The sequence below is a fragment of the Vespula vulgaris genome, chromosome 4, assembly GCF_905475345.1.
Source record: "Vespula vulgaris chromosome 4, iyVesVulg1.1, whole genome shotgun sequence".
NCBI lineage: Eukaryota > Metazoa > Arthropoda > Insecta > Hymenoptera > Vespidae > Vespula > Vespula vulgaris.
The window spans coordinates 7,647,501-7,672,500 of NC_066589.1; the positions used below are offsets into that span (position 1 = coordinate 7,647,501).

Genomic DNA, 25,000 nt, shown 5'->3' on the forward strand with positions numbered 1-25,000 from the left:
AGACTCTAATACCAAGTCTCTCTGGCATTGTACGGTATGTCTCTAAGTTGAGCATCTCAGTCCCGTTGGTAAGAACGAGCGTGTACGTGACCCCCTTTCTGGCTGAGAACGGTGCTATTGGAAATTTAATAAAGGTTAACGTGTACGTTTCTTTCTGTAGCTTCGAAAAAAGAAAGATTACCGGTTGAACGAGATTTCAATCGAAAACGTTTTCATTTCTAGCTTTCAGTTTATCTGTACACAGTAGATAGGAGAGAAAAGGGGAGGGTGTAAAACGAGGGTGGATTATCCTCTTTTTTTTTTCTCTTCTTATTTCTACGAATTAGTTCGCTACAAATTGAATTTTTCATTACAATTGTCAGCTGTTTTTGGTTTCCTTTTTTCTTTTTCTTTTTTTTTCTTCTCGTTTCTTTCTTATTAATTTTTATCTATTATTTATTAGATACGCGCGTGTGTGTATTGTAGATAATCGAGCAATGATACACATATACATACAGACGTATGTTTTATTGAGAAACGACAGAGGTTCAAAGCACGGTGAGAAGGTTGATGTTCCTATCTAGATCCTCGAACGTATGGTAACGTACATATCTATCATAATTATGATCGATTCTTGACACTGGAATATCCAGTGGTTTCCTCGTAATGGCCGTAATATCCCTTCTGGCGAAACGATCGCCTTGACGTGTACACGGTTTATGTATTTTACGATCTATGAGAGAGCAACTGCGATATATAGAGTATCTACGATAACGTTACTTTCGAACGGTCGGTATAAATTAAATGGGGGAGGATGGTGAGGATGAGGGTGAGACTGTAGGTGGAGAGAAAAGTTATAAGCGAAAGAGAGAGAGAGAGAGAGAGAGAGAGAGAGACAGAGTGGGACTTGCTATCACGACAGGACGAACTCCTGAATAATATTATTCGTTCCGCTAGAAAATTTCAAGGGAAGAGTTTCTTCTAACGACACACACGGTTTGCGCTACGTTCGATACGATATACCGATAGAGAGATAAAAGATATCATGCATGATTCAATAGCGAACGAAATTTTTTACTTATTTCTATTTTTTCTTTTCTTTTCTTTTCTTATTTCTCCTTCTCCTTTTAATGTCCTTTTTTTTTCTTAAATTATCTTCGTCTCGTTCTACCTTTCATCGAACTTTATTATCTATTTATATTTGGGCCACGAGTGCGTTTGTAATTGAGTAGAAGTTAACGAGAAAAAAAGAAAAGAAAAAAAATTATCCAGCCGATAACATTCGATTGTTAATGATAGTCGTGAGAAATAATGGGAAGATATTTTTAATAGTAATATCTATTAACATAACAGATTCGGCTATTATCGGGCCATTATCGGCCGACGATCAGGGGTAATTTTCAGTTTCGACGATAATGGGATACCCTTACATTTTCTATGTATATCACGTGCGAGTGTAAAAATAATGATCTTTCGATAGAATCGTCTTACGGTTGGCCGGCTTTCACGTTGTCGTTTTTCGTGCGATCTACTCGGTCATTCTCTTTCTCTCTCACACTCTCCTTCTCTCTTTAGAGATACGAAGATTCGATTCTACATCGAATCTCTCTCTCTCTGTCTCTCTCTCTCTCTCTCTCTCTCTCTCTCTCTCTCTCTCTCTCTCTCTCTCTCTCTCTCTCTCTCTCTCTCTCTCTCTCTATCGGCAAAGTCTCTCCTGTTCGGAACAGTCTCCTTCCTCCAGCTTCTCATTCGATTTAGTTTCATGGGAATCGGGAGTCGAATCTCGGAGAGATTCGCTCGCCTCTGATTATCACTTCGAGACACGCTCGGATTAATAACCGGAGCATGGAAGACCATCAATGTTATCGAATCGTATACCTATTCGCTTCGAAATTATATCTCAAAGAGATCGTACGCTATTCGTGAACTTTATCTCTTCTCGTGATCCACATGATTATAACTATTTTCTTTCGAGAAAATTAGTTCGATTTATCAACCGATGTATGTGTATATATTTTTTTTCTTTTTTGTAATATCTAGATAATTTATTTATATTTTGCCCATTTATTTTGTTAGTTTTATTTCTGTAATTCTATCATTAATTATTTGACGTAAATATTAATTTATGTAAATAAAGTTTGATACTTCACTCCATTTGTGTGTGTGTGTGTGTATGTGTATATTAATTGATTTCTCTATGAAATTATAATTTCGTATTATACATACACAGGATTATCATTGTGTTTTACATGAAAATATTACTTCGTCGGAACATTTAACGTCTCACTGGATATATACGCGTAATCAAGAAATTAAGATACCTTGTTAATCAATAACATTTCATCATCATCATCATTATCATCATCATTATTATTATTATTATTATATAATCATAATTACCTTATATATTAATATAACATAATAACCTAAATATTTAATATAATATATAAATCTCCAATAATCGATAAGATATAGCCAGATTTAAGATAAATCGGATTATAAAATATGGAGAAAAAAATATAAGATCACATTTTACAATTCGCATTATTCCATATTATAAACACACATACACACACACACAAGGAACAAAAAGGAAGGAAAGAAAATAAAAAGAAAAAAAAAAAGAAAATCTCTAACTATATGACGCGCAAGATATCTCTGACTATTATATTGTTCTTAGGAAGAATCTTAAAGTCGAAAAGAAGGTTAGGTAAAATTCTTGGGGTAGTTTTTGGTGGTTAGTTGTACGTTATCGCGGCTTGTCGTGGATGATTCTCTCGCGTCTCTCGCAGGAGAGGAGAGGATTTCTTTTTGTCACGAACATTTTAGGATGGGTTGAGGCGACAGGACGTGTCAGCTTGGATGCTCATCTTCTCTCTCTCTCTCTCTTTCTCTCACACACTCGTTGAGATAAAAGCTCTCGAAAATCTCTCGAGCTAGCCTTCTTCCGACTTTCTTCTCTCTCGCACGGCTGAACGCTCGCTCACAAACACGTTTCTCTCTTTCTCTTTCACTCTCTTTCTCTTTCTCTTTCTTTTTTTTCTCTCTTTCTCTCGTTTTCTGCCTTAGCTCGCTCCGGTTTTCGCTTGAATCCTCGTCGTGTCGTCGTCAGCGTTGGCAGCGGCATGCCTTTCCAGAAAGCTCTGAAGCCGAACGAACGGACATCCGGAGACGTAATTTCCTGGCCTCCTGGTGCACTCTTCTCTTTCTCTCTTTCTCTTTCTCTCTCTCTCTCTCTCTCTCTCTCTTAGTCTGTGTCTCTCTTTCTCATTCTCTTCTTCTTTGCTACCACTCACGGTCTTTCTCACGGTGGCTCGACCTCACCGTTCTCCAACGCTTTGTAGGATACATTCTCTCGGGGTTGCCGACGAAACTTCTCTCGTTTTCCATAGTCCTCGACCTTCTTCCTTTCTCTCTCTCTCTCTCTCTTTCTCTTTCTCTCTCTTTCTGTATTTTCTCTGTACTCTCTCGAATTAGAGACGGCCGATGGACGACGCACAAGTTCTACCAAAGCCAAAACTTTACGACCCCGAAACGTTCCTTTGGAATTCTTTTTTTTTTATTTTCTTTCTCCTTTTCTTCTTCTTCTTCTTTTTTTTTAAATTAATAGCTCTTACGAAGAACGAGATAAATTTTCTCATTAATTAATTTATATATATATATATATATATATATATATATATATATATATATATGAGATCGTTGAGAAATTTTTCTTTCCTTTCTTTTTCTTTCCTATCTCCTTTTCTTTTTTCCATCGAACATAATATCAATCATCGTTTGCCTTTCTTTTCTTTTGTTAAATAATAAATATACAATATATAAATAACATAACTATATATCTCTAATATGAAAATTCATTCCGTTAGATTCATCTTTAGAAAATATTTTTAATATACTCTCTATGAAACACGCTTTCAGATATTATAGATAAAAAAGAGGAATAGATAGATAGATAGGGAAAGAAAGAAAGAGAGACAGAGAACGAGAGAAATATGGAAAATATAAGATGGAATGAGAAGCTCGCGAGAAAACTCCTCGGAGAATTCGTTTCGATATTGGACTTCTGAGAAGACAGTCGCTCGTAAAGTTCGGAATAGTTGTCGTTGTAATTAGGTAGAAGGAACTCTTTCGAAAGCTCGCGTTGTTCGTGTGTCTATTTACGAACGAACGAACGAACGAACGAACGAAGGAAGGAAAATGGTGGAGAAATGGTTAGAGAAAGGTGTCGTCGTCGTTGTCGTTCTTGTCGACATCGTCGACATCGTCGACATCGTCGTCGTTGTAATGCAGCAAGTAGCGAAAGAATAGAAACTTCGAGGGATGAGGTTTGCAAGGGGTGTAAGAAGGAAGGTCGAAGAGGAGAAAAGGGTTCGAGGTTGAACGAATGGAGAGAGGGGTAAAACAGAAGGAGGGAATGGGGGACGAGCATTTAAATAGCTCGTCGTCGGGCGCGAGCCATTTAATTTACCTCGGCGAGGATCTAATTACTTCCAATAGTTTGTTAATTTCGTTCCACTACTTTGCTGCCGTTAAATAATTATTATGGGACAATGCTGGTGGTATAGTGGGGGAATGGGCGTGAGAGGGAAAAGCGAGAGAGTTGTAGGAGGAAAGTGGATGGTACGGAGGGATGGGAGAAATTGTCGGTCGAACGTAAAAAATTGAAGGAGACGATTCGATTCGAAACAAAAGGAAAAAGAATAATCGATCGTTAATTCATCGATTGTTAATTTATCGTAACGTATTGGAAATTATTTAGAGATACAAACGTATACAAATGTGTTCGTAATATACGATCGGAATGATCGCGTTGAAAAAAAGAAAGAAAGAAAGAAAAATATTTTTCTAAGATTAGAATGAAAATTCATCGATCGATCGTTATCGTATAAACGTTTCCGTTGTAACAATTCCGTCCGAGAATTACTTTCACACGGTTAACAAGCCAATTTGGTGTACGCTTCGTCTCTTCCACTTCCACTTCGATTTCCTCTTTATCTTGTTCCTTTTCCTCCTCCATACAAGTTCTCCTCCTTATTCTCTTATGAGAGTATATATAGGTACGCGTACAAATTTTGAGTGGGTTCTCTTGTTTTGCGTGGCAAGTATCTCGAGAGTCTACGTCGAAGTCTAAACCCATAATGGCAGTCTGACTGCATCTATGCATAAACGGGGACCATGTTATAGGGTAACGTGGATGCTACGTTGCATGCTGAGGATCGAGAGATCCTCCTCTTCCTCAGAGAAAGGAGAGAGAGAGGAAGTGAAGGAGGAGCGAGGAAGCGTACTATTATCTATCCATATCAAGTTATAATAGCTCCCGTGTTAAATCGCATGAGAGGCAAATCGTTTGGAAGTAACGTTGAGTATCTGCGGCCCTGAATATACGCCCTTCAGCGTCTTCTCTTCTCTTCTCTTCTCTTCGTCCTTCGACACTGGTTCATTCCTTTCAAGAATTGGTCTTCTCTATCTTACACGTTTATCCTTTTACCTTTCGGGCACGTGAAAGAATGAGTAAGACGGTATCGTTAGAAATCGTTATTACTTCTTCACTTTCGATCTTTCTCGATTAGTGTATATATCTCGTTTAATTAAAGTCTAAATTAAATTTGTACAATTAAAGTATAAATATATTTAATTAAAGTACAAATATGTTCAATTAATGTATGTACGTATAAAAATCGTTTAATTAAAGTTTCCATCAAACGCCATTATTTCGATTTCCACTAGCGTTATAAGAATTTTCAACGGATATATTTTTCGATTTTTCATTAAAACTTGATATTTATTCTTCGGCCGATGGAGTGAGTGGTTATGGTACTGGCTGAACGGGTATATCGCGGATATAAGTAGTAATTTATCGATTTCGAATTAAACCGTATTGATTTTTCGAGCTACGAGAAGGAGGAGTCGGAGGATGGGATATCGAAAAGTGGAAACATTTTACTGAAATGTACGAGTCACGTTGCGTTGTGTCTCTCTCTCTCTCTCTCTCTCTCTCTCTCTCTCTCTCTCTCTCTCTCTTTTCCGGATTTGCTTCTTGGATTAAACGACCTCGCCCGAATTCGCGGAGTTCTCTCGTAAATTGTACCAAAGAATTCGATATTAACGGTTGTTGGAGCCGAGCCGGTTTGGATGGGGTTGGCCCGTGGCTTCAGTGGGTCGAACGGAACGAGGAAGAGAACTCGAAGGGGGATGAGCAATGGAGAAAGAGCAAGAGAGAGAGAGAGAGAGAGGGAAGGAGAGAGGAGGAAGAGAGTAAAAGGTAGTAGGTATTAATGCTGCATTCACCTCAGACGCCAACCGAGCGAGCTGACAAAGCTCGCTCTCTCCGCAGTCTGCCGAGCTCGAGGTATTTCAACGAAAACGAGAGAGAGAGAGAGAGAGAGAGAAAGAAAGAAAGAGAGATAGATAGATAGATAGATAGATAGATAGATAGATAGATAGAGGATGCTTTTGGTATGCGCACGCGTACGTTACTATCCATGCCGAAAGCGTGTTAGCGGATTACCGATCCTTATCTCCTTTTATCTTCTTTTGACGATCCTACGAATTTCAACATTTTCTCTTTCTCCAAAATTCACGTAAGCGTGTATGTAAATACTTATATGTATTTACTTATATACTTATGCATACATGCGTAACGCATGTATAATATTTATGTATATGTGTACGTATAAGTGCGTATGACAAGATACCTTAATCCATCGTTCTTTTTATCTTCCTTCTATTCATCAACGACAACGAGATTAATACGTAATTGCGATATAACGAAAGATCTTTCGACCTTCTTTTTCCACCCTCTCTTTTCCTTTTTACAATCCTTTTCTCTTTCTAATCGATGCGACGAAGTTCAGTTTAATTCGTAATTTCGATTCTGTTCTTCGTAAACGAGAGAATTTATTAAGTTGATTCGTTGGTACGGAATGAAGAATAGTAGAAAAAATAAAGAAACATAGCAAGAAAGAAAGGGTGTAGTAGGAAGAAGCGTAGGATGAGAACGAACGAAGAGTAGGAATAGAACGCGTGAAGGGGGTGGTGGTAATGGAGGGAGGAGAGAAGAGGGAGGAGGCAGAAGGGGAGGAGTAGAGGAAGGAGTAGAAGGAGGAGAGGGTTCGGGAGAAGAAAACTAAGGGAGAAAGGAGTGGAGGTGGATGAATGTTCGATGGGAGAACGTCGTTCGCCACGCGCGCGACGAAGATTTCATGGACGAGTGTAAAAAAGTTACGTCAGCGTTTATCAAATCTTTCAAAGGTTTTGGGGGAGTCGGAGTTTTCCGGATCGCTTGATCGCTAAGCCGAATCTCACCTTCCTCTTCCCTTCACCTCTATCGGTATAAGACCACTACCATTACTATCACCACCACCACCAACATTCTTATCTCTACCTTTACCCCCACTATTACTTCCATCACCATCGTTACTCTCCATCTTTGTTTTTCCTTCGTTGTCTTCTTCTTCTTCTTCTTCTTCTTCTTGTTTTTGTTCTTCTTCTTCTTTCGTTCGCGAGTTTCTTTCTCTCTTCTTTCCTCCCTCAGTTTCTCTGTCTTTCTCTCACCTCTTCTTCGAACCTTCTCGCTTCCAACGGAAATTGGATAGTTGCTTCCAATTCTGTGCGGGACCACTGAAAAGGGGTTGAGGAGGGCAGAAGAGCGGTATGCCTTTGTTTCTTCTACTTTGTCTTCGGCTCCGTCGAAACTTTCCTATCCTTACTTTCCAAGCAACTTTTTCTCTTTCTACCGCCTGAGATCGTCGATTTTCCCCCGATTCTTTTCTTTTCCTTTCCTTTCCTTTCCTTTTGTTCTTTTTTTCTCTCTCTCTTTCTCTCTCTTTCTCGTTTCTTTTTTTCTTCTCCACCTCTTTCTCCAGCTTCCCTTCATGTGCACACACAATCACCGCGGAACTCTTCCGATCTTTTTCCTTTTCTTCTTTCTCTCTCTTTTTTTTTTCTTCTTTTCTTCTTTTTCTTTTATGTTTTTAAGGAAATGTATGAAAGCTTTCTTCGGCGAACTAACACGATCGAGTTTATTCGTTAAGTTGTTAAGAAGTGTTACAGATACGTGTATCTAATACGTATCTATGTATTCCATGTTCGTATATATATATATATATAAAGACAGAGATAGAGAGAAAAAGAGAGAGAGAGAGAAAGATGGGAGGGAGGGAGGTATAAAAGGGATTGATTAGATGAAGCGAATATTAAACATAAGAGAGAAAGGGTACTCTTCCTGTACCTACTCGACGATTACTCGATAGTTATGGCTCGCAGTTAGGTACTTCAGTTCACCGAGTAATCGCATCCTCCAAGGATCCTTTCTCCCCTCTTTCTCTCCCTTTCTCTCTATCTAGCTCTATTACATGCATATATATACATCCATACATATATATATACACACACACACATATATATATTATATACACTGTATCTGACGTCGACCGAACTCGTTCTTACGTCGTACCTGCGTCCGAGAGTACCTGCTTTAAATTCTCGCGATATTACGCTTAAACGTAGCCGTGGGACTCGTTACAACGCATACTTTACGAGATTCTATAACATCAGTATGTCCTGGGAAGACATACCTTAACGTTATCATATCCCGGTATATTACTTATATTTCAAATTTTTAGACACTATTTTAGACGAAACCTAGATTTTTATTAAAAGTACATGTAATATATGTCTAGTTATACGTATTTTTTTAATATATGTTTTTAAACGAAACATGGATTTTTATCAAAATTATATGTAATATATATTCTCTCTCTATATATATATCTTTTTTCGATATATATTTTTTTAGATACGATTTCAGACCATACATTGATTTTTTATATTAAAATTGCATGTTATATATATATATATATATGTATCGAACGATATTTTATATATATCGAACAAACATTTATATATATCGACTTGTACATATCGAACGAACATTTTATCTTTACTTATACAATAGTGTAATGATTTATCTAGCTTTAGAAAAATTTTACTATTTTTCTCAACTATGATCCCGAGAGATCGTAGATGTTTCTCTATCGATCTCTAGGGATTCTTCAAATTTTCAAAGTTCTCTTTCTCCTTTCTTTCTTTCTCACCCTTCTTCCTACTGTCACTTCGGCCGTGACGTTCTTCTTCGTCGAATGTGTAAAATGCAAAATGGGGCGTTTTATCAAAAGCGAAATTCTCTCGTAGAGTGAAATTTGTCCAACGTAGCGGAAGCTACGGATTACGAGCTGGTCTTTCAGAACCCATACCCCTTACTCCCTTCACAACCACCACCATCGTCACCATCACCATCACCATCACCCAACCACCCATCATCCATCCACCCACTTACCACCATCACCACCAGCACTACCACCACCACCACCACTACCACCACTACCACCACCATCATCACCACCCCCGTCCCTATCCACCCCTTTTTCCTCCTTCGTTTGTTCGCTCGTGTACGATCCTACTCTCACGGTCTTCTTCCTTCTCCTCATTCTCTACCTTTTCCTCTTTCACCTTTTCTTCCTTTTTCGTTCCTCCGTAGCGGCGCACTGAAAAAGGGTAACAAAGTGTTAAAGTTTTAATCCATGGTGTGAGGAGAGTGGATGGATGAGGATGGGAGAAAAGGGGGTAGGGACTTGCTTGGGGTAGAGGAGATAGGGGAAGGGAGGAACTCGGATCTTGTAGAAGAATGAGAAAAGAAGAAGGTAAGCGGTGGTGTAAGGATCCGAGAGAAGGAAGAAAGATAGAGATAATAAAGTAGAAAAGAAAGAAGGAAAGAAAGAGAAGGAGAGAGTGACAGTCTGCGTTTGTCTATGTGCGTGTGTGTGTGTGAGAGAGAGAGAGAGAAAAAGAGAGAGAGAGAGAGAGAGAGAGAGAGAGACGTCTTTGTAATCGCAGTTTTCTACTTTTTCGAGAAGTCCTGGGGTTGGGTAGTCCATCCTAGATTTCAGCTGGATGGCTTTAGAGGGACGAAGAACGGAGTGTGGGGGATGATGGTGGTACACACCGGTGTGTTAAGAGGAGGAGGAGAAAGAGAAAGAGGAGAAAGAGGAGGTGGAGCAAAGAGGATGGAAGAAGAGGGCTAATGGTAAGGGTAGATGGCTCGGTGCAAGGGTGTGCTTGAACAGGGATTTACGGAATTTATCACTCGAATTCCCTGTAAAGGATTAGCAGACATTCTCCCTTCTACTTTCTCTTTCTCTCCCTCGCTCTTTCTCGTTTATTCGTTCGTTCATTCGTTCGTTCGTTCGTTCGTTCGTTCGTTCGTTGTGAAGGAGGCGTAGGAGGTGCAGCGAGTTAGCTAGCAAGTTCTCGGAACAGTGGCGCCGCCTGTTGGAAATTTGCAGGCCCGTTTGCTCCACCCCATGCAAAGCGCATACGCATCCTCTTCTTTCTTTATTTTTTTTCTCTTTCTTTTCTCTTCCTTTCTCATTCTTTTTTTTTTTCTTTCTACCTCTTCCTTCCTTCTTACTTCTTTTTCTTTTTATTTCGTGATAAAAATTATACGTTATTACAGTAGTACGTCCTTTGGTCTTTTCTTTATTCGATATTCGTCAGACACGATATTTAACGATATCGTATTTTTTTTTTTTTCGTCTTTTGATCTTATTTTTGTTCTTATTTTTTGTTTTTATTTTTTTTGTTTTTATTATTTTTTTTCTTTTATTATTTTTTTTTTCTTATTATTAGAACTTGCACATTTGTTTGAGCATTCGAACGAATAATATTTCGTTGCACTTAGGCATTGACGTGTCATAATGGCGATCTTTCTTTAATTAATATTAATTTGTAATAAGAGTCGGTTGCAATTAATTAAATCTTCTTTTCTGTCCTTCCTATCTTTCGTTTTTTCTATTTCTCATTTCTCAACTTCAGTCTTACAATGGTCGAGTTAAGAGACAGGGCTTTGATATTAATCTTGCGCTTTTTTTTTGTTTTTCTTTTTTGTTTATTTCTTTCTTCTTATTTTTTTTCTTCCTTTTTTCTCTCTCTCTCTTTCTTTCTGTTTTTCTATTCATTGACATTTATACTCGCAGCGCGAACTTTACGTTCCTCGGATTTTAATAGTTACCGTTTTCATCTTTCATTTCGTTTGTGTGGACTCTTTGAAGAGAAAGAGAGAGAGAAAGAGAGAACAAGAGTGAGAGAGATAGAGGGAAAAAGAGAAAGATAGAGGAAAGCATGTTACGTTGGTTGAGGATGGTACGCTTAGTCCACGACAGTCCTTTGGACTTGACTCTAACTATATACATACATAGACGTATGTACGTATGTACGTACGTACGTACGCCAACGTTTACAATATACGTAACGCGCGCTTTCAGTTTTATTATACTTACCTTTTCGTAGTTTATAACGTTTATATCGTTCTCACAAAGGAAACGTGGAGCGTAATATCACGTCGTATACAGATGCGGGCTTAACTGGTACACGTTATACATATGTACGTCGAGCCATCTTGAAATATTTTACCCTTCGTTCGTTATAGTAATATGACTGGACAATAATTTCATTTGTTCCATATTAACCAATTTTTTATACAAAAAGAATACAAACACACGCACACACATGTATATATTTTTTCTTTCTCAGTCATATAATCTTCGACATATGTTAAAAAATTCAATTATCGTTAAATCGATCGATTTTTTTAAATCTGAATTTGACGAAATGTGGATGTGTGTGTGTGTGTGTGTGTGAGAGAGAGATCATGTCTACGAGAGAAGAGGGGGATGTTAACTTTACATGAGTTTGTCGAAATATCAGCTTAATCTCTGTTATCTCACGAAATTTTCCAAATTTTCCAACTGAAATTGGCTCCGAGTAGAAACGGAAGAACTTCTTCAACGTGAAAGCGTTTTACTATTCCGGTGCAGAGTGGCGTTTTATGTTTCTCTTTTCTCGTGTTCTTCTCCCCCTCCCTCCCTCTCTCTCTCTCTCTCTCTCTGTCTTTCTCTCTCTTTGTCTCTCTCTTTGTCTGTTTCTCGTTTCTTTTCAAACTTAGCGCCGTATCACTTTTAACAACATTTTACGAGTACTGAATCGCGCAACCGAGCAAGAAAATCCTATTTCAGGAAAAATATACAAGAAAAAAGAAAGCAAAAAAAGAAATTGATTACAATAATAATAAAAATAGAACGAGCAAGAAAGAAAAGTTGTGCTCCGAGCCATCAAGTCGATTCTTAATCTTTTATCATATTCCTTTATTAATTCTTTATTTCGTCGAAGATATCTTCGTTCATCACTTTTATCATCCAATCTCTCAAGTTTATAATACTTTCAAGTTTAAGAGAGCTTCGACGAATTTTCGTTTTTCACAGGGGAATCAAATAAAATCGATCGTTGTAAAATGAGTAGAGATAAAATACATACACGCGTATATATCTAAAGGATAAAGCGACCTCGCTATAATTCACTAATATTTTTCGTCGAAACGATCTTTTAGTAGATACGTTTCCTTAGTAGATAAATTTATTATAGATATATAATAATATGTGCGTGTGTGTGTGTGTCCGAAATTTTTTTACTATCTTATCGTAAATAACAAAAAGAAAAGAGAAGAAGAGAAAAGAGAAGGAAAAATAGAAAAAAGAAAAGAAAGTAAAAACGAACGTGGATATATTCCCTCGAAATGGTACCGATAAAGGGTGTTGAGTCGTCGTAGAAGGGCTGGTCAAGGGGTGGGGGATGATCAGAAGACGGTAGAGTCGGCTGGGGTGGTCACGTTCGTCTTTCTCTCACTGTTGAACACTCGAGGAAATCGAGAGATGGAAATATGGCAGGCGACAGCTGTGGAAAACGGTGCCCGTTCGCTGGCACCTTGTTGCCTTTGCCCGTTATCGTTGCAAGCTGGCAGAAAAGAAAAGAAAAGAAAAGAAAAGAAAAGAAAAGAAAAGAAAAGAGAAGAGAAGAGAGAGGAGAAAAGAAAAGAACAGAGAAAGAAAGTAAAAAAAATAAAAAATAAAAAAAGAAGGATCTAGGAAAGTAGAAAAATCGGGTGGGTGAAAGGAGGGTAAAGAGAGAAGGGAAAACGAGGAAAAGATTCGAATAGTGGATCGTAGTTTTCTTCTCGAGGGCCGAGAGTGGGTAAAGAAAAATAAAAAAAAAAAGAAAAAGGAAAAGAATAAGAAAAAAGAAATCGACTCGTAAATATCGCCTACGCGATTGTGTGTTGATATAAAAATCGAAGGATCGAGGAAACAAAATAAAAGTATTGTCCAATTGGTCCAAGGACGTTGAAGAAGTATCTTTTATTTCTTTCTTTCTTTCTTTCTTTCGTTTTGTTTTATTTATTTATTATCATTTTTTTTTCCCTCTTGGGATTGTACTCTTGTATCGAAAGAAAGAGAAAAGTATGCTTCTTTTTTCGTCGGATTTAGCGTAGAATTTTTATACGAAACGTTTGAACTTGGACGCGATTTCTATTCGTTCGTTTGTTTATTTTTTATTTATTTATTTATTTTTTTATTTTTCTTAATTCTCTACACACGAACCTTAGGTTATTTCTTTTTTTAACTTTTTAATGGTCTTCGTTTCGAGTCTTTATAGCAATTCCTTCCGGAGATATGATCGTTCGAAATATCTCGATTGATTATTTCTGCGGATGTTGGAATGGCTACGTTTATGAATGGGTCGACGCATGTGTGAGTACGAACGTAGTAGTCGGATAAAAAAGAAAGAAAGAAAAAAAAAAGAGAGAGAAAGAAAACAAAAACTGTTTACGTTGGCTGGCAGAGTCGATTTCTGGAATTTATATAGGTCAATGTATCAGGTGGTAACTCTTTTTCAAGAAATTATATAGGTCGGTCGGTTCATCATTTTATTTTTTCTTTAAACACGAATATCTATGGAACTAAAAATCGTAGAAACTTGAAACGACAATCGTTTTAAATGATTAATTTTTATTTAATCGCGTTAGAATTTAATTAGTCAATTCAAACGATGTTTTAATTTAACTTACCTATGCACTTCCTTATAGTTTTATTTGAGGGTAGAAAAAGAAAAGGAGAAAATGTTAGAAAAAAATCGTATTTCCATTCAAGAAATAAATTATAAAAGAAATTAAAATTTATTAAGTAATATGATGAAACATTTGTTTTTTGATGAAACAAATTTTTTTTTCGACTTTGTAATATAAATTTTAGTATGGAAGTTTTTTCTTTTTTTTTTTTTTTCAAACACGTATATAGTTATTAAATATTTTTTTTTCCGTTGAGAGTCAGCCATGGGAGATATCACGGAGAATCTGGTCGGTTATTGAAAATTTCAAATCTTATATAGGTCATCGTGTCGCCGTGGCCGCTGCGGTTAATCGAGGTTGGTATGCGTCATAGATCACCGCGCACATTGACGTCGCAATGTATCCGTATAATTATATATATTTTTAGATAGATTATATATATTTTTTTGTTTTGTTTTTATATTTATCTATCGAATATGATTGCACGAATGTTCGTAGATATAATTTCTTAAAACATCGGATGTGATGTATTGACAAAGTGTGTTTCTCTAAGTGATTACAAAAAACAATATATATATATATATATATATATATATATATATATATACATTTTTGTCGAGAATGACGTCAAGATTTTAGCCGAGGGTAACAATTGCAACAAATGTAAACGATTGTTTCGTGCAAATGCACGTACGTTGTAACCCAGAATGGCCGATCGTGTCTCGACGGATGAGTGTTTCTCTTTTGCAAATCCACGCTCGTCTACGTTGAGAGATCGAGTAAACGAGTTTAAAAAAAAAAAAGAAAAAAGAGCAAGAAAGTAACAAAAAGAAAAGAAAAGAAGAAAAAAAAAATAACGCCAGTGGTTCGCGAAAAAAGCATTCTCTAATTTTTTTTTTTTTCTTACTTTTTGTTTCGTTTCCTTCTCTGTTCGCGATAAAAGCGTGCGTCCGAAAACAAAAACAAAAAAAACAATAAATACAAGAGAAAAAAGAAAGGAGAAGGAAAAGAACGAGAGAAATCAAAAGAGAGAAAAAGGGAAAAAAAATATTGCGCATACCTACGTGTCTCTGGTTCGAAGGAATAAACGTGGAAAAGAATGCGACGTCTTATCGTCGGAAGTTACGATCGCGCGAAGCGAAGGACATTTAATGGAGCGTGGAAGAGAGCATCGAGAATCGCAAATAAATTCGCCTCAGGTTTATCGTCCGTGAAAATGTACCTCCGATTTCTCTCGAACCCTCCGAGAGCCTTGCTCTACATACATACTCCCTTTTAAAAAAGTCGATGTGCTACCTAGAAAACGTTTCCGTATAAACGTTCAAACGTTTCAATCGCGAAACGACCGACCCTCCGACCGACCAACCATTACGAAACAATATTCCTCTTATCTATTTTCAATTATTTACAAATCATTACTGCATCTACGTCAGCATCGTCGTCATCATCATCATCATCATCATCATTCATCATGATGCATGATGATGATGATTCATCATGCTTAATCTTTAGGATGCACGTGTACGTTCTCCAAGTTGTTTCATCGAACTACTGTAAGTGTAATGTAAGAATGACAAAAGAAAAGAAAAAAGAAAATTTTAATTAAATCGAATCGAATTGAAAGATCTATCGATCGAAGTAACTGGTCGTCTTTATTTATTTATTTATTTATTTATTTATTTATTTATTTAGTTATAAAAAGGTGAAGAAATTTAATTCGATAGTATACGCTCGTTCGTAATCCGTTTATTTACTTGCTCGCGTTTATTTGAAAAATTATTACGGTCGTAATGTTCTTTTTTCTTTTTTACTTTTTTCTTTCTTTTATTTTTTTTATTTTCTTTTTATTTTTCAACAAATTCGATGCATGCAACTCTATTGTCGTTCGTACGTATCCACCCATCCGAGGGTTTATTCGAGGCTACCTCCGTACACGTTTCCTGCCACCAAAAACTTCCTCCTTTCTTCGAGTTTCTTTTTCTTCTATTTTGCGGACAACGTAAAAGTGAAGGAAGGAGTCTGCAAAACAGCAAGAAGGAGAGAAAGAGAGAGAGAGAGAGAGAGAGGGAGAGGGAGAGGCTGACTTTTCTGTTTTGTCGGAACTACTTTTCCGAGGAAAGCTTCTTTCATCGTTTTTGTCTCTCACCTCTCTCTCTCTCTCTGTTTCTTTCGCTCACTCACTCATTCTTTCTCTTTCTCTTTCTTTGCCTCTTCGTTTTTGACTTCGCGACGACGTCGCCAACTTTGAGACAATTATTCGACAAAAAGGATCTTAATAGACGTAATTCCTCCGAGCCAATTCATTTTCACGAGTTACGCTTGTTACCTTTAATTACGATCACTCGAAATTTATATCTATTAATTCCCAAGGCGAAAATTAATAACAAATAAAAAATAAAACAAAATAAATAAATAAAATAGCAGATATTTAATCTTGATTAGAAATAGTTAATAGAGAATAATTAATTAGAAATCGATTCAAATATATCTTAACATCAACGAGACTCTTAATTTAACATTGAATTGTTTTATTTCGATCTATAAGAACTAATCGATCTAAGAGAAGAATTACTGATCAGTAGTTGATCAGGTAGATCAGCAGTTCGAACTTAAAATATATTACGAGACCTTATAAAAAGAAAAGTAATAGCAATAATATACGTTAAGGTAAAACTTTTGGAGATAAGACTACGCGTTGTTATCTTCTCTTCGCGAGGTCGAAGTAGTAAGAGAAGGGATGAAGAGGAGTGGGTTGAATAGGAGACAGAAAGGGGTGCAAGAGGGAAAGAGAGAAAGAGAGAGAGATAGAGAGAGAGAGAGAGAGAAAGAGGAAGAACGAGATAGGAGAAGGAAAGGCGAGTTTGGAAAGGGCGAAGAGAAGATATCGTCGCGACCGGCTTACCGAACTTTCCTACTGTGCAACTTCAAGCTAGGACTTGCACCGCTAGAAATCCTGAAACGGGAACGAATAGGGGCCAAAGGACAACGCAGCCAACTTGCTAGACGTTGCAGCCGGTAGCTCCACACGCTGCTGAACACTGCTAAACTTACTTTTGCTTCCTCCCACCGCCATCTTTTTCTTTTACGAATCCTTTCCTTATATCTTGTACTTTTGTCTATGTTGTTCTTTCGAATTTCTGTGTGTGCAGGCGCGTGTGTGTCTTTATATCTCTCTATCTCTGTCGCTCTTTTTTTTTTTCTTTTTCTTTCCGTTTATATGTTTATTTAATTATTTGCTTATTTTGCTGTTTCTCTTTTTTTTATCCTTTCTTTCTTTCTTTCTTTCTTTGTGTACGTATGTGTGCACAAAGTGTACATATATAAGTGTAATATATACTTTTGTGTTACTTACAAGCGTGTATATATATATATATTTTTTTTCTCTTTGCGGTGTTACATTGTTTCGATTAATCTTGTCTTTTTTTATTTCTTATCACGGAAGTAGAAATTCCATTTATTTTCTTTTTCCTTTTCTTTTTTCTCTTTTTTTTTTTATATTGAAGAATCGAACGACGTGTCATGTTCCGGTTGACATCAAGAATGGGGATGAGGGAGAGTGAGAGAGAGAGAGAGAGAGAGAGAGAGAGAGAGAGAAAGGGGAAGTTCAAAAGGGTACGAGGATAGGGGTAGCTACCCTTTGTTTCTACGTGAACCTACGAAAGGTCTCGTGACGCTGATTAATGTTGCCTTTAACCCCCAACTACTCCCTTGTAACGTAGCGTACTCTCTCGCATTCCTCTTCGGGGTTAGAATTTCCGGCAGATGTAGAGAGAAAGAGAGAAGCAGAGAGAGAGAGAGAGAGGGAGGGAGAGAGAGAGAGAGGAGGAGGAATTTCAATAGCGTTTTAGATTTTCCAAGATCTATTTTCTTTTTTTTTTATTTTTTTATTTTTTTTATTTTTCTTTTTTTTTCTTTTTCTTTTCATTCACACAATATGTGTATATGTACGTAGATATAAGTAATAAAAAATCCAATATTTATTGTATCTTTTGCACAATACATATAGATATAAATAGATAAATAAATAAATAAGAATAACGAAGTAACATTGAAAAAAGATAAAACTTTATTCGTCGTGAAATTTCTCAATAATTAGAGTCAGAAAGAAAAAGAAAGTCATAGGCCGTACTTTAGAAAGCCAGAATAGAAATAAGCGTTTAACCTCGATTCCGCGGCCATGTATGTATATATGTGTGTATACACACTTACACATATTTACGTACGTACATACATGGATACGTACCTACATGCATATATATTACATATATAATATATACGTGTACACACACACACACCTATACGTATAATACATACCGACGTACCGAACGGTCTAAATCCAGTATGCAAGTGGAGTAGATAGACGATAGGAGATAGCCGATAGGGAAGTGCAGCGTTGCATGCATTCAGCAGAAGCAGAAGCAGAAGCAGTAGCAGCAGCAGAAGCAGCAACGGGGATAGTAAAAGTAAGTTTGGCTTGAAACGTTTGGAGAAGCGAGATGGACGCTTCGAATAGACCGAATGGACGGCGAAATAGGTCGAGTCGATGCGTTCCGTTGCTGCCTACCTTTCTTCTTGCACTCGTCGAGTAACGAGTAGACGGTATCAACGAACGTTCCATCATCTAATATTTCACACATGATATTTTTCTTTTTTTTTTTTTTTTTTTTTCTTTTACTTCTTTTTTTTTCTCTTATTCCTAACACGAATCGTTCGCAAATTTTTTATTTCCGAACGTTCACGTTCTCTCTCTCGTCAAAAAATTTCCATTCGAGAATAATTTCTTATCTTTCAAGTTTTCCAAGGAAATTTGTATTTATATCTCTAATAGGATCATTCCAACATTTTTTTTTTTTTCAATTTTTATCGAATCGAATCGGTTCGAATCGAGTTAATGGCTCTAACACAATTCATCTCGTCCCGTCTTTCCGAAAAATTTCTTCTATTCTCTACGATCATTCGATCATGATTTGTACGATCCAAATGAAATGATTTGTTCGATAAGATAGATAGAGAAAGATATATATATATATATCAGCTTATTTCGTGATCGGTCCAAGCGAGTACGTTAAATTCTTTTCGATTTTCTCCGTTTTCTTGCTACGACCAATTTGTGGAGAGCTCCGCGACGTACGAAGCTTAATATCGAATTTCGATACCGGTAACATATTCGATGTTATCGATGTGCCAGATATTCGAAATTATATCAATATGTCGAATATTTGATAATGTCGTAAGAGCTAGTATCGAATTATCGAGAGGGACGTACTACGTTATTGAATACTATAATAATTATTAATCCTTCATAAAACTTTTTTTTTCATCGTCTTTTTTCCTTTCCAATTTTCACCCTCCTCTTCAACCCTCCACCCTTACCACCCACTCGTTACTCTGTCGAATGATAAATTAACATTTTTAATATCAACTCGTCATTTCACGTTTTCATAATGAAAAAGAAAGAAAAAGTAATGAGAGAGAGAGAGAGAGAGAGAGAGAGAGAGAGAGAGAGAGAGAAATAAATAAGAAAAAAAAAAGAAGAAAAAAATAAAGGGAGTCGTCAAATCGAAAGAAGATTGGTTCGACGAATTTCTTTTTATTTTTTTAAATTCGAGATGGCCAACGACGACAAGAGAACTTGCTCTCGAAGTCGAAGAACAAGAAGGACTTTGTCGGAAGGGTTGGAAGAAGGGGGTAGAACGAGGGAGAGAAGAGAGAGGAGAAAAAAATATCGCTTACTGTGAGATCAGGAGAAAACATTATTTTCGACTTAAATCGAGCGCCATCGAAATGCTTTTAACGATTCTATCGTTGAAAAGAATCGACTTCCTTGTCTATTGATTCCACACAAAATGCATATATATGTATACACACACACACACACACACACATACACGATATATGTATAAATCGAAAAAGAGACACATAGATTTCTATCGTGAAATCGCATTTAAAGTTGCAATGGTTTTGCACGGAAGCGAATGAAGAAAAATAAAATGGACAGAGAAGGGATATGCTAGAATGAAGATGAAAAAGAAATACGAAGAACAAAAGACGAAAAATAAAAAATCCCTCCCCCCCCAAAAAAAAATATATATATATACGAAACGAAAAGAAGAAAGAAGAAAAGAACAAATCAAGACGAACGTTCGATGAAATGAAAAATTAAACATTGAAACGAAGACGATAGTGTAGATCATCGAAAGCTGAACATTTTCGAAAGCGAACAACACCGATTGACGAGGAGTGAGAATGGACGACGACGACGACGACGACGATTATTATTTCGAAGTAGATAAAATCAACCCTTATTTTTCTCTGTCAAGTTTTGTCAAGAGAAAGAATGACTGCAATCAAATGAATAAGAGAAATAGAGAGGGGAATAGGAAATGTAAAGAGAGAAAGAAAGAGAGAGAGGACATAAATGAAAGGTTAAAAGACTAATAATTTTCGAGATTAAGAGAAAACGATCTATCCTAAGTATACGTAGATAACAATACGTTTTGTTTTGTACATTTCGATAAGCACTCGCTTTATATAATTGGATGTTCGAGTTTTAATCTCCTTAGCATCGAACGAACAGGAGCTTGCATCGTTTGTCGGTTTAATACAATGCTCTTCTCTCTCTTTCTCTCTCTCTCTCTCTCTCTCTCTCTCTCTCTCTCGCTTTCTGTGTCTCCCTTGGTCGTACGTAGTCGCACGTGCGCTTTAGGAAACAAGCGGAGTGAAGAGGAAGAGACGGTGGCTGTGGTCGGCGGCATTACAGGTTTAGGAGGCTTATGGGGTGGAAGGAGAACGAAGGAGGATGGATGGTAGAGAGGGAGAAGGACAGAAGAGGACGGAGGACGGAGGAGGGCCAGCGTGGGATTTTGGTCGTGGCTCGGGCCGAGCTTGCACCGTTCACGGCGATTAATTCATTGCCGCTTACCGCGTCCCACCGCAAACCGCCTTTTGGTCTACCCTCCTCCCTCCTTCCTCCCTCCCTTCCTCCCTTCCACCCTTTCTCATCCTCTCTCACTCCTTCTCCCACCCACTCTGTCTCTCTCTCTCTCTCTCTCTCTCTCTATCTATCTCTATCTCTCTCGAACGATGTACCAACACACACAAACGCACGGAATGCCCTTGGTAACCCTTAACAGCTTCGAACGTTGTTGTTACTATCGTTGCTTTTGCCATCCTATTCTTCTTTGGAAAATCGTTTATTAAAGGCTTCGTTTTTCTTTTTTCTTTTGCTTTTCTCCCTTTTCTCTTTTCCCCCTTTCTTTCGTACTATTTTTCTTTCCCCTTTTTCTTTGTGTATTTTTCATTCGATCTCTCTCTTCCGATCTCGTACCTGTATCTACTACGTTCGATCTATTCCTTTTGTTTTCAACGAGATTTCGATTGGTTAGATTCGTTAGCGGGAATCCGTACGATTGCAGAACGAAGAAATGTAGAATCCTATCGTAGAACTTAATGGTACACTCCTGTGTAAGAGAGAAAGAAAGAAAGAAAGAGAGAGAGAGAGAGAGATAAAGAGAGACCCGATTGTAGGAGGGTAGGACGCACGTGGTCTTAATCGCACTTACCCCCCTGAGTATATTATCGGGATAAAGGGTAGAGCAATGAATTACGGCTTTAACCGTAGTAACGTCGCGCCCTCTCTTCAGTGAAAAGAGAGGGATTTCCGGTAATTTCCGCGTCCTGAAACGTTTCCATCTACGTTACCGGATATCGTCGAACGCCGATGGTGTTCAGCTTCGACAAAAGTAAGAGGGAGAGAGAGAAAGAGAGAGAGTAAGAGAGAGAGAGAGAGAGAGAGAGAGAGAGACGAGAGTTTCCTAAGGTCGCCGATTTCTATGAACCGTGATTTATCGCCCGTCACGGAAACCCTTTCCTTCATGTCAACGTACTTTACGATTTGCCGTAATGTCGTTAATCGATCGAAATTTTCTCTCTTTCTCTTTCTCTCTCATAAGACCACACATATATGTAAAGGAAAAAGGAGAGGGTGGGAGAGAGAGAGAGAGAGAGACATACATTTTTTATGTACTGTACGTAAATAGTACTATATAATTTACTATACATTCTTCATTTCTAGTTTATAAATAGTAAATTGTATTGTGTAATTTATTATATATTTTTTATTTCCTTTTTGAAATCGATTTAACTTGGACAAAATCAGTTTCAATAAAGTGACATGGATGTTCGTTTTTTTAATCGAAAGTATTACCATATCGCCTTTCTTCTTCTTCTTTTTCGTTTTTTTTTTGTTTCTTTTTTTTTTTATTATTTTAATAGAAGTATCACGTTTGAAATATAATTATTATTAGTCTTGAAGTAAAAGGATAAATTATACCGATGGAAACTTTTTCATTAATTACTAAGGTCCTTACTACTAAGGTTTCTTAATTAAATCGCTATTCTTTATCTCCTTTATCGTTTGAAACAAGAATAATTGTAATTTTCTCAAAGAAATCACAGTAGAGAGAATAGTTTGGAGATAAGGTAGGTATTTCAGGAACTAAACTCGGATCCTTTGACCAAGACCAACATGCTTTGGTATCCTAGTGGGTCGTACTCGACGTAGTAGGGCGATCGTAAGGTCTCTTTAATCGGTTCGTTGATAATAGCACGATTAATCACTCGGCTCGTTCAACGGAACTCGGTCGTTGCTGATAAGAAAGTCTCCCTTTGAATCCGTCGTCTTCCTTCTTTCTTATACACACACACATATATACATATACATCACATGCATATACATATATATATATTCTTTTTTTGTTCAATTTCTCTTTCCTATTCAAGAAGCTTTTGCAAGATTATTTTTAAGGGTTACTAGCTATACCGATATCTACATGTTAGACAAGGATGGAATCAAAAAAGAGAAATCTTTACTTACCTCTTCTCCTCCTCTCTCTCTCTCTCTCTCTCTCTCTCTCTCTCTCTCTCTTTCTAAGGCAAACCGAAACGTACGTAATACTATACTTTTCTTCTATAGGTAATCCAGTATCCTTGTAGAAACGTTATTCGGTTTGATCCACCTGAGAAGAGCGAGCTAGCTAGCAAACTCTTTCTCTCTCTCTCTCCCTCTCTTGAAAAGAGAGAGAGAGGGTGGTTTACTCCTGCCCTTGGGTATGGAGGTCAGAATTGCGGTGAATGCGCATTGAACGGTTTCCGGGTTAGCCGTATCGTACTACTCGTAAGACGTAAAGGTAAGAGAGAGAGAGAGAGAGAGAGAGAGAGAGAGATAGAAAGGGAAGGAGGAGGAGGAGGAGGAGGAAGAGGAAATGGTGGTAGTGGTGAAGGAGGAGAAGGAGGAGAAGGAGGTTGAGGATTCCTGAAGATAGATCTTGCGGAGAGCTCGGCTAGGAACGTACCGCAACGCTCTCGACAGGGACGTACCTCGTATAGGGATTTCGGGTTCAACCGTTGATCTGGTCAAAGCTTGAACTGGTCCTTAGGAAACCTTATCTCGAGATAGTTCTCTCTCTCTCTCTCTCTCTTCATCTATCTATCTATGTATCTATCTATGTATCTATCTATCTATTTATCTATCTCTCTTTCTATCTATCTTAAACAAGCCACCAGTTGGTATAACAGCTGCTCCGGTTCACCACGATTAACGAAGGATTAGAAAAGTTACCCAAAGCAGATCTAAGACGTGGTTTATGTTAGTTGTCCTCCCCTTATTTTCTCGAGTTTACGCGTGAGAACCAAGTCGAATCGAATCGAATCGAATCGAATCGAATTGAATCGAATTGAATTGAATCGAAGCAAACCAAATCAAACGAGAACCTGATAGATAGATGATGCAGAAGTGTACTTGGTATCGTTCGTTTCGTCAAGAAAATGCCATTCGTCTTCTAGATTCTCTCTAGAATATACGAGAAAGCGAAGAATGCTTGATTAAACACAACCTTCCGGCAAGAGTAATTAAAGAGGTAAGCGAGAGATCGAGCACCGCAAGAATAAACTTGCTAACCTTCCAGTAGCTAGCCCGAAGGAGTAAAAGGAGGATCCTTAGTTTGTATGTGTGCCTAAGTGTAAGGTATATAGGTGTATGTTGCCACCGCCATACCTACTCTTTCTCTCTGTGTATGTGCATTTCTCTTTCTCTTTTTCTCTTTCAATGTCGTGTCTTGTCTTTCCATTGGGCTATGCTGCCCATACGCTATATACATACACACACACACACACACACACATACACACACACTCGACGCCATCGTCTAGGACGGAGAAGTTGGATTAGATAACTTTGCCGTTTAGCCAGCCCTTGGATGGGCTTAGTTGATTCCAACCGAGTCTCTCACAGCCTCGCTTTGGTCATGTTTAGTTTGGTTTGCTTTCCTTTGGCCTATCTCTCTCAGCTTGCTTTAGTTCTCTCTCTCTCTCTCTCTCTCCCCTTTCTTTTAAAAGAGAGAAGAGAGTATGTTTTGGGGGATGAAGGGTGCGGTGACCGGGAATGGGGAGGTTGTATCCTTAGTAGCCTTCGAAACGACGATTGCTGGTACCAGCTTGGTTGTTCGCACCGTCTGACTCGTTTATTCTCCTTCTCTATTTCTCTTTCTCTTTCTCTTCTTATATATTGCTGAAAGAGAAAGAAAGAGAGAGAGAGAGAGAGAGATTTTCCACTTGAAAGAAGGACAATCCTCATCTTTTCGCAGGAACTATTGGTGGATCCGATTTCCATCATCGATATCCACGAGCCTTGGACTATTGTTGTGTGATTTAACGAAATGGAGGGGGTAATAGTAGGGGTTGATGGTGTGGAGGGAGGGACCAAGCCCTTGACTTTACGTTTGATAGAAGCGTAGGCTTCTAAAGGGACTCACGGTGAACGTGCTAAAAGTCCTTTTAGCTTTTCTTCTTATTTTTCTTTTTATTCTTATTCTTATTGTTATTCTTATTCTTCTCCTTCTTTATTCGATGTTGAATCGAATTTTTTCTTTCTTCTTTTTCTTTTTCATTTATTTACTTATTTTTTTTTTCTTCTTTCTTTTTATACCTTGACACGACCTCTGAAGTTTTAGTAATAAGATTATATTATCGATTGTCGAGTATTACTTTATTCGCCTGACTGACT

The 25,000-nt window shown here is 37.6% G+C and overlaps 1 protein-coding gene across 2 annotated transcripts in view; it reads left to right on the plus strand.

Annotated features, from left to right (window-relative positions):
- LOC127063155 (E3 ubiquitin-protein ligase MIB1) overlaps positions 1-25,000 on the plus strand; it is a 414,767-nt gene that overhangs the window by 59,313 nt on the left and 330,454 nt on the right. The window lies entirely within an intron of this gene.